General features: G+C 54.1%; 1 protein-coding gene across 3 annotated transcripts in view; it reads right to left on the reverse strand.

Moving 5' to 3' along the window:
• SH3TC1 (SH3 domain and tetratricopeptide repeats 1) overlaps positions 1-8,143 on the reverse strand; it is a 58,414-nt gene extending 50,271 nt beyond the window's left edge. For 2 of the 3 annotated variants that reach the window (XM_070462505.1, XM_070462504.1), the window contains exon 1: positions 7,992-8,142. The gene's annotated coding sequence lies outside the window, so the exon portion shown is untranslated. Of the gene's footprint in view, positions 1-7,991 lie in introns of all 3 variants that reach the window. The other variant, XM_070462502.1, reaches the window with a different exon arrangement.
• Positions 8,144-9,962: the final 1,819 nt, after the last annotated feature.

Genomic DNA, 9,962 nt, shown 5'->3' on the forward strand with positions numbered 1-9,962 from the left:
GTTGGAGGAGACTCTTGAGAGTCCCTTGGACTGCAAGGAGATCCAACCAGTCCATTCTAAAGGAAATCAACCCTGAATATTCATTGGAAGGACTGATGTTGAAGCTGAAACTCAATACTTTGGCCACCTGATGCAAAGAGTTGACTCACTAGAAAAGACCCTGATGCTGGGAAAGATTGAAGGCAGGAGGAGAAGGGGACGACAGAGGATGAGATGGTTGGATGGCATCACCGACTCAATGGACATGAGTTTGAGCAAGCTCCGGAAGTTGGTGATGGACAGGGAGGCCTGGTGTGCTGCAGTTCATGGGGTCGCAGAGAGTCAGACACGACTGAGAGACTGACCTGACTTGGCTTTCCTAGTGGCTCAGACTATAAAGAGTCCATGGGCAATGCAAGAGACCTGGGTTCACTCCCCTGGAGGAAGAGAATGGTATTCTTGCCTGGAAAAGTAAATGGGCAGAGGAGCGTGTTGGGCCACAGTCCATGGGGTCACATAGTCAGACACAACTGAGTCTCTAACACTTTGGGCTTCCCAGGTGGTGCAGTGGTTTAAAAAAAAAAAAAAAAAAACTACCTGCCAATGCAGGAGCCGCACGAGATGCAGTTTCGATCCCTGGGCTGGGAAGAGCCCCTGGAGGAGGAAATGGTGACCCACTCCAGTGTTCTTGCCTGGAGAATCCCCATGGACAGAGGAGCCTGGCGGGCTACAGTCCATAGGGTTGCACCTGGTCGGACACAGCTGAGCAGGCACACAAGCTAAACAACCTTGGAGGATAGGTCAGAGCAGGCAAGGGAGGCCCAGGTAGATGGCCCAGCATGGCCAGAGGGCAGGGCTGGGTAAGGGTGGGGGGCGGGGTGGTGGCCTCGAGGAGAAGGTCTTGTCATCCCTTAGTGGGAAGGGGAAGGAAAGTGCCCGCGATCGGGGTCACAGACAGGAGGGGGTGACAGACCTCCTCACAGCATCCACGTTTGGGCAGCGGGGCCCGAGAAGAAGCCAAAGGCCCTCAGGACCGGAGGCCCTGGTGAAGCTCAGAGACTGGGACGGTGGGTTCGGCTCACGGGAGGCTGATGGCGTGTGTGTGTGTGCACGTGTATGTACTCAGTCATGTCCAGCTCTTTGCGACCTCAAGGACTGTAGCCTGCAACAGGAGGCCAACTGGGCTCCTGCCAAAGTGGACCCCCTACCCCAGTTCTCATCACGAAGCCAAGGGTCAGGCAGGTGAGGCCGGGGGGTTCCCAACACAAGAAACACGCATTCCTGCTGGAGAGGCAGGGACACAGCAGGCCCAGAAGAGGCCAGGAGCCCTCCGCCTGGGGTCTCCAATCGTCGCCCACGGCACCCACGCCCGGTGAGGGAGCAGGAAGAAGGGAGAAGTCTGTGCGTCACTGCGCTCGCCATTTCTCATGGGGAGAGCTTGGCTCAAGCTGCTCCCGTGCCCAGAATGCCTTCCTTTCCCCGTGGCAGCCGGATAGACTCTTACACATTCTGCCAAGCCCTGCTTGACCATCACCTCCTCCGGGAGCCCTCCCAGATTGCTGCCAGTTCCAGGAGAGAATAAAGAGGAGCAGACCAAGCTGTTTCTTCCATTGCCCCCCGCCTCCCGTGGGCACCGACCGTTTCCCTGCACACCCCTCACATGGGTTGGCTACGTGTCTCCCTTTCCATCTGGCCCCTGCCTCAGAGCAAGCGGTGGCTCCTGACACAGGGTGGGGGCTCAGGCTTCGTTAGCTTTCCTTGGCCTTTCCTTAGTTGTCCTTCTTTATCCCCAGTGGGCCCTGGGGACACCACCTCACATTTAAGCATCGCGTCTCTTTAGGCTCCTCTGGGCTGGGACCGACCTTCAAATTTTCCGTGTTTTCCATGACTTTGATAGTTCTCAGGATGGGCCAGGCACTTTTGCAAGCTGAACTTCAGCTGGGGTTTGTCTGCTGTTTTCCTCAGGCCCTTTACTCTTAATTTTCAACAAACAGAATCTGCTGTGGGTTTTGGTTCCAAGTCAGGCTGGACCACACCCTCTCCCAGCAGGTATTTGTAACTGAACCTCACCTGAGACCCCATGGCTCAGCTAGTAAAGCATCTGCCTGCAATGTGGGAGACCCAGGTTCGATCCCTGGGTTAGGAGTATCCCCCGGAGAAGGAAATGGCCACCCACTCCCGTGCTCTTGCTTGGAAAATTCCACGGGTGGAGGAGCCTGGCGGGCCCAGTCCATGGGGTCGCAGAGTCGGACACGACTGAGAGACTTCACTTTCTTTTCTTTCTTTCCCACCTGAGACGCTGGAGGAAGAGAACAAGGACTCCACAGAAAACAGGGCAGACTGGAGACAGTTCCTGTTTGTCTGTGTCCTTAAAATATATGAAACGAGGCTCAGTGCCCCCAGCCAGAAGGACAAAGTGGTCCCAAGACGCCCTCTGTCACCTCCCAGCTCCTCCCTGACGTCTGTTGGCACACCCTCCTCAGGCTGTGGGGTGGGCAGGGCCGTGCCAAGCTGTGGGCGGGTTACCAGTCAACCAGCCAACTCCTATAAAACCACAGCGCCCTTTGCCCAGAAGCCCCACCTGTGGGAACACTCTGCAGATGACTGCCCGCTTCTGACAGGTCAGGGCTCCGAGGGGGTGGGGGCTCTGCAACAGTGACGCCTTGGAAACGACCCAGGCGTCGCATAATTCACACTCCAGGCTGGCACCGAGCAGCCTGAAGCCGGTCTCAGGGCGTCAGCAGGGGAAGACCTCTGAGCCACAGTAAGTGGGGAAAGCCAGAAGCAGGGTGGTCTGTGCGCTACCTTCTGTGTTCTGAAGGGGGTTCAGAATATCTTCATATTCCCTGCCTTTGTGAGAATCAGCTGGAAGGATCGATACATCAGCGGCCTCGGAGGAGCAGGGAAGCCCCGGGGACTTTTTAGGGTGGTCCTGCGATGGCGGCTACCTGATGCTGCGCGTTTTCCCAAAGACTTTAAACTTTGTAGCACAAAGCGAACCTTAATAGATGAAAATAAAACAGATTCAGGAGGACTCAGGAATCCCAGGTTGGAGGCCAAGTCCAACAAAGCTGTGAACTGAACGGTGAATGAAAGAAGTGCCTCACTGACCGGAGGTGAGAGGTGCCTGCCCAGCAGCCCGGCGATGAGTGGAGGCTGAAGACTGAAAGTAGAGGCCCCACCTCTGTGTCCTGGGCTCAAGCTGGTCAGCATGTTTCCCACGGGGCCTGGGCTTCAAAATCTTAACGCTCTGTACGTGTGTCCAGTGGTCTGAATGTCAGCAGTTAAGTAGATGGTGGTCGGTGGTGACAGACGGGTTTCTCACCGTTGGAGCAAGAGTTACAGAAAACCCAGGAGAGGAAGCTGGAATGACTCGTGGGGTGCTGGCTTAGAGATGGAGACACCAGTGCAGATTTGAATTTCACTGGACAGAGATACATGTGTTACATGTAGAAATACTCATTAGATGTGTGTGTATGCACAGGTTAGAATACATGTATATACAGGCAAACTTGCAGATATATATATGTAGATAGGTTAGTATACACATACACACATCAACTTATAGTGGCTGGATGAATCACAAGCTGGAATCAAGATTGCTGGGAGAAATACCAATAACCTCAGATATGCAGATGATACCACCCTTATGGCAGAAAGTGAAGAGGAACTAAAAAGCCTCCTGATGAAAGTGAAAGAGGAGAGTGAAAAAGTTGGCTTAAAACTCAACATTCAAAAAACTAAGATCATGGCATCTGGTCCCATCACTTCATGGCAAATAGATGGAGAAAAAGTGGAAACAGTGACAGACTTTATTTTCTTGGGCTTCAAAATCATTGCAAATGGTGACTGCAGCCATGATATTAAAAAACACTTGCTCCTTGGAAGAAAAGCTATGACAAACCTAGATAGCACATTAAAAAGTGGAGACATCAGTTTGCTGACAAAGTCCATCTAGTCAAAGCTATGGTTTTTCCAGTAGTCATGTATGCATGTGAGAGTTGGGCCATAAAGAAGCTGAGCGCCAAAGAATTGATGCTTTTGAACTGTGGTATTGGAGAAGACTCTTGAGAGTCCCTTGGACAGCAAGGAGATCAAACCAGTCCATCCTAAAGGAAACCAGTCCTGAATATTCTTTGAAAGGACTGATGCTGAAGCTGAAACTCCAATACTTTGGTCACTTGATGTGAAGAGCTGACTCATTGGAAAAGACCCTGATGCTGGGAAAGATTGAGGGCAGGAGAAGAAGGGGACGACAGAGAATGAGATGGTTGGATGGCGTCACTGACTCAATGGACGTGAGACAGAGCAAACTCTGGGAGACACTGAAGGACAAGGACAAGTTCACGGAGTCGCAAAGAGTCAGACACGACTGAGCGACTCAGCAACATATACAGGCTAACTCATAGATGTGTGTGTTTACACGGATATGTGTACACATACTCATGTATCCATCCATGGGCTTATATACACGTATATGTCAGCTGAGAGGATCTAAAAGAAAAGACACACGTAGCGACAAGTGCACACAGCGTGCAGATAAAACACCTCGGTTCCTAAAGCCATTCTCCAAGAAGCAGAACCTTCGGAGAAATGGCTGATTCTAGGACTGGGTCAGCACAGACACATGGTAAGCCTGGCCTGTTGTGACAGAAACATATCTGAGGTTATTGATATTTCTCCCAGCAATCTTGATTTCAGCTTGATATTCATCCAGCCCAGCATTTCCCGTGATATACTCTGCGTATAAGTTAAACAAATAGGGTAACGATATATAGCCTTGTCACACTCCTTTCTTGATTTTGAACCAGTGGGTTGTTCCATGTAAGGTTCTAACTGTTGCTTCTTGATCCACATACAGGGTTCTCAGGAGATGTGTAAGGTGGTCTGGGATTCCCATCTGTTGAAGAATTTTCCAGTTTGTTGTGATCCACACAAAGGCTTTTGCATAGTCAATGAAGCATAGGTAGATTTTTTTCTTTCTTTTTTTTTTTTTGGAATTCCCTTGCTTTCTCTATGATCCAACAGATGTTGGCAATTTGATCTCTGGTTCCTCTGCCTTTTCTAAATCCAGCTTGAACATCTGGAATTTCTTGGTTCATGTACTGCTGAAGCACCATCAAGTCAGTGATGTCATCCAGCCATCTCATCCTCTGTCGTCCCCTTCTCCTGTTGCCTTCAATCCTTCCTAGCATCAGGGTCTTTTCAAATGGGTCAGTTCTTTGCATCAGATGGCCAAAGTATTGGCCCAAGAATGGTCATCACCAAATAGTCTACTAAAAACTTGCTAGATTGGATGTGGAGAAAAGCGAACCCTCCTAAACTGTTGGTGGGAATATATATTGGTGCAGCCATGATGGAAAACAGTATGGACTTTTCTTTAAAAAGTAAAAACAGAACTACCGTGCGGTACGCTGTGCTAAGTCACTTTAGTCATGTCTAAGTCTTTGCCACCGTATGGACTCAAACTCACCAGGCCCCTCTGTCCATGGGATTCTCCAGGCAAGAATACCAGAGTGGGTTGCCGTTTCCTACTCCAGGGGATCTTCCTGACCCAGGGGTCAAACTCGTGTCTCTTACGTCTCTTGCACTGGCCCCCAGGTTCTTTAACCACTAGTGCTACCTGGGAAGCCCCAGAACTACCAAACGTCCTCGCAATCCCACATTGGGCATATGTCCAGAAACAATCTAATTCAAAGAGACATGCACTTCCTCGTTGGGCCAGTGGTTAAGAATCTGCCTGCCAATGCACGGGACATGGGTTGCAGCCCTGATCTGGGAAGAGTCCACGTGTTGCAGAGCTACCAAGCCCTTGTGCCACAACTACCGAGCCCGGACGCCTGAGACCCCCTGCTCCACAACGAGAACCCACCTCAGTGAGAAGCTCACGCACCACAATTAAAAAGCAGCTCCTGCTTACTGCGCCTAGAGAAAGCCCACACGGCAATGAAACCCAGCTCAGCCAAAAATACATTTTTAAGAAAAGATACATACGCTCCTATGTTCATAGCAGTTCAATTATTCACAAGAGCCAAGATGTGAAAACAGCCTAAATGCCTATTGACAGATGGATGAATAAAGAAGATATGGTACATGTATACAATGGGATATGACGCGATGCGGATGAACCTAGAGAGTGTCAGGCTAAGTGAAGTAAGTCAGAGAGAGAAAGACGCTTACATGTGAAATCTAAATATCGACAGAAACTTATCCATGAAATGGAAAAAGATTCACAGACACAGACAACAATCTTGAGGTTGCCGAGGGGGAGAGGGGGATGGGAAAGGGTATGGTGGGAGTCTGGGGGTTAGCAGATGCTAACTATTATACATAGACTGGATGAACAACAAGGTCCTACCGCGTAGCACAGGGAATTCTCTTAAACATCCTATGACAAACCATATGGAAAGGAATATGAAAAAGAAAGTGTGCCTATATACATGCACAAAACTGATTTGTATTGCTGTACAGCAGAAATTAACACAACACTGTACGTTAACTGTACTTCAATAAAATAAAATTTAAACAACAAACAGGGAAAGTCTGGGCAACTGTCCCAGCCCAGGAGCCCTGGGAGATGTGATGACTAAATGTCACATGGTGTCCTGGATGGGGTCCTAGAACAGAAAAGGGACATTGGGTAAAAGCGAAGGGAACCCGAATGAAGCATGGGCTTTCCTCAGTAATAATGGACAAACACTGGTTCGTGAGCCGTCACAAAAGCACTGGAGACTGCGTGCGGTTGCAAGAACCCTACGTGCTCTATCTGCAATTGTTTTGGAAGTCTAAAACTGTTCTTTAAAAAAATCAAATCTTTTTTTTTTAAAGGCCCAGTAAGGTGGAACCAGCTGGAAGTGTACGGAGAGAACAGTGAAAGGCCAAAGAGCCTGAGGGCAGGTCCCAGGCCAGCTTGCTGTGCGGCCCTGGGCCAGCCTTGCAGCGTCTCTGTGCCATGCCTCCCCCAGCTGCACGGGGGGAGGGGTGAGAGGACCCGAGCCTGGCTCTCCTTGCCACCCCCGGGGCCCCAGGAAGACCAAGGCAGGCCTTCAGAGGAGACCCCGATTCCAGCCACTATGAGCTGGGGGTTGCTAGCAAGTTACTCCACCCCACCCCCCGGAAACCCAGCACTGGGCCAGGCCCCTCCACTTTCACCTGAGAATCCTGGAGACAAGACTCTGCCTGGGGCCTCACCCTCAGCCCCCGGGGGAAGGAGGAAGGGTCACCAGGCTCACAGGGTGTAAGGGTTGGAGGGGCACGGCCTCGCCTGGACCACCAAGCTGCCCCCTCACCACCGGTCCATCGGTACGAGGTTGGCAGTGCATCCCAGGACCCGGGGACAGAGCTGCTCCCCACCCCCAACCCCTCCGACCCTTCCCTGTCCAAGAGCCCGTCTTGGACAGAGGGGCTGTTCCCAGGGCTGCAGGGACATTGGCCCCTGGGGGACTGGGGTGGGAGCTGGGGAGTGGAGAGGGAGCAGAGACCCCCCGGGGCGAATCCCCAGGGAGGGTGGACAGCCTTAGGGGCAAGGGACCTGGCCCCTACCCCAGCCCTCCAGCCCCAGGCTCCCGCTCCTCTCTGGGACCATTGGTGCTGGACTCAGCCCCTGACCGCCTAGGGACACTCTGCTGGCCCCAACACGTGTGCTGTCATCTCACAGATGGCAAATTGAGGCTCTGAGGTGGGTCCCTTACTCACAGGCCAGGGGCTCAGCCAAGATTGGAATCTCTGGGGCTGCAGCCTCCGGGGCCATAAAGAGGCCCACCCCCACCCCGACCTGGGAAAGGCGTGCACCTCCTGCTTCACTACTGCGGCCTCAACAAGGTCCAGCTTCACGGCTCGCGGCCCCCTCCTCGGACATGGGGCCACTTGAGCACTGCCCCACCTCTCCCCAGACAGGAGGGTTTCAGGGTGCATGCCCGTGCACACCCTCCCCTGGCTTCCTGTCCTGACAAGTGACCCTCCACACATACGCACGGGGCTGGGGATAGCTTTAGAGGCAGTCTGGAACTTACCCACTGAGGAAGGGAAGTGGGAGGCTCCTGGGGCCCCGCACCTGCCTCGGTTCCTGTTCTGGCCCCTCACGATGGTCCCGGCCGCGTGATGCCTGTCCCGGCAGGAAGGCACACAGTTGCAGCTAGCTGGCCCTCCAAACTCCAATCAGGTGGCCAGGGCTGTCAGCCCGGGTCATTGGTTGGGCCTGTGGCCGGCCCGCCCGGCCGGGAAGGGGCCGGGTCTCCTCCACGACCTTCCTCCTCCTTATCAGCGTTGGGTGGAAGTCAGCAATTCCCGGGTCAGCATTCCCCAGCCGGGTGGGGAGGAGCTGCCTGCAGGCATGAAGAGCAGGAACCTGGCTCCCTGACCAGCCTGGGTGCCAGGGGACGTGGGGACACCAGGTAACAGGTGCCACCTCTAGGGTGTCCGTGCCTCAGAGAGGTATGAGGCTGGGCCTTTGGATGCTGGGTTGCTCACAGCTCTTGCTGGGTTGGGTTTCTATAGCTAGGAGCTCAGCAAATGTCCACTGAGCAGCCACTGTGTCCTGGGTCTGGCCACGCCAGCAGCGGGCCTCAAGGCATCCAGAAGGACCATGTCCCAGGTGAGCTTCTAACCAGGCACCGGGTGGCTTCAAATTTACAGATCCTTGACTCCAGACCCACCAGGTCAACACCCACTGGGGCAGGGCCTAGAAATCTGGATTGTTAACGAATCCCAGGTGGCCCCTGTCATCAGGCAAGGGGCCCCCGTCCCAAATGATATGTCTTCAGACATCCAAATAGGTGGGCAGAGTCACCGGGGGCCTGTGACAGACGCGCCCCCGCCCCTTCTCAGATCCCCGAACCACCGCAGGGCGGGGGCCGTCCAGGGCTGGCTGTGCAGCTCGGGGCGAGTCTCAGGGTCTCTGTGCCTCCCTTTCCTGCCTGTGAAACGGAAGGCCACTCAGTACCAGCCCCCTCGTCAGTGTTTGTGAGAAATAAATGAGCTAGTAAGTTTCGAGGGCTCAAAACAAAGCCCTGCCCACAGACATAAACACACACACATAAACACACACAGCCATACTCACAACACATCCAAACACATACACACACCCACATGTGCACAGACACACACACACCTCCATACACACAATGCACCCTTACATGTCCATACACATACGCACACACTGACTCTCGAGGGGAGCGCAGAGGTCCCCCCACACCCTCCGGGCCTGTCCCTCTGGCCCCTGCCGCTGTCGCTCCAGTCCCGAAACCCGGCTGTCCCCCCGTGCTTCCTGGGCTCACCGGTCCGGCCTGTCCGAGGCCAGGGCTCTGGCCTCGGGGCTCACACTGCTGCAGTGTCCCCAAGTGGCGGCCACCCTCGGTCCACAGGCGAAGGGCTTAAAGCCCTCTGATTCATTTTCAACAGTGGAAAGTTAGAGATTTCACCCTAAACCAGGTATCTGGCTGTTCTGAAAAGTCGGGACGTCTGGACCTACAGGGCTGTGTTCCCCGGCGCTCACCAAGGGCCCGCTGCACCTTCGTAGAGGGCACGCTGTCCCGCTCCCGGCTGGTGCCCTGCAAGGGCTGAACCGTGACCCTCGTCCCTAGACCAGGGCTTGGCGACTTGGTTCCCAGGAGCCAGCTCAGAGCCTTGGCATTCTCAGTCGTGCCCCCGCCCCGCCCTCAAGCTCCGTCCTGTGGCTGACCCGCAGACCCCATCCAGCGGCCAGGGGAGGCTGCCGGTCCCTGGCCCCAGGGAGGCCAGAGCAGGGGCTGAGAGTAGTTAGGTCCTGGCTGCCCTCCTCAGGAGCCTCCCCCAGGCTGAGGGCCAGCAGGGGCCGGGCAGCGGGATCAGGCTTAGACTCCATCACCTGGCCAGGGCCCTTTTCACGATGGAGACCAAGGCCCTGAGCGGCCCAGTGGCTTGGGCAGAATCTCCCCCCGGAAGTCCCCAAGCTGGGGTCCCATCACGCGACTTCCCGCCTCTCAGGTCTCAGGTCTGGAAGCTCT

The sequence above is a fragment of the Odocoileus virginianus genome, unplaced genomic scaffold, assembly GCF_023699985.2.
Source record: "Odocoileus virginianus isolate 20LAN1187 ecotype Illinois unplaced genomic scaffold, Ovbor_1.2 Unplaced_Scaffold_5, whole genome shotgun sequence".
Classification (NCBI taxonomy): Eukaryota; Metazoa; Chordata; class Mammalia; order Artiodactyla; family Cervidae; genus Odocoileus; species Odocoileus virginianus.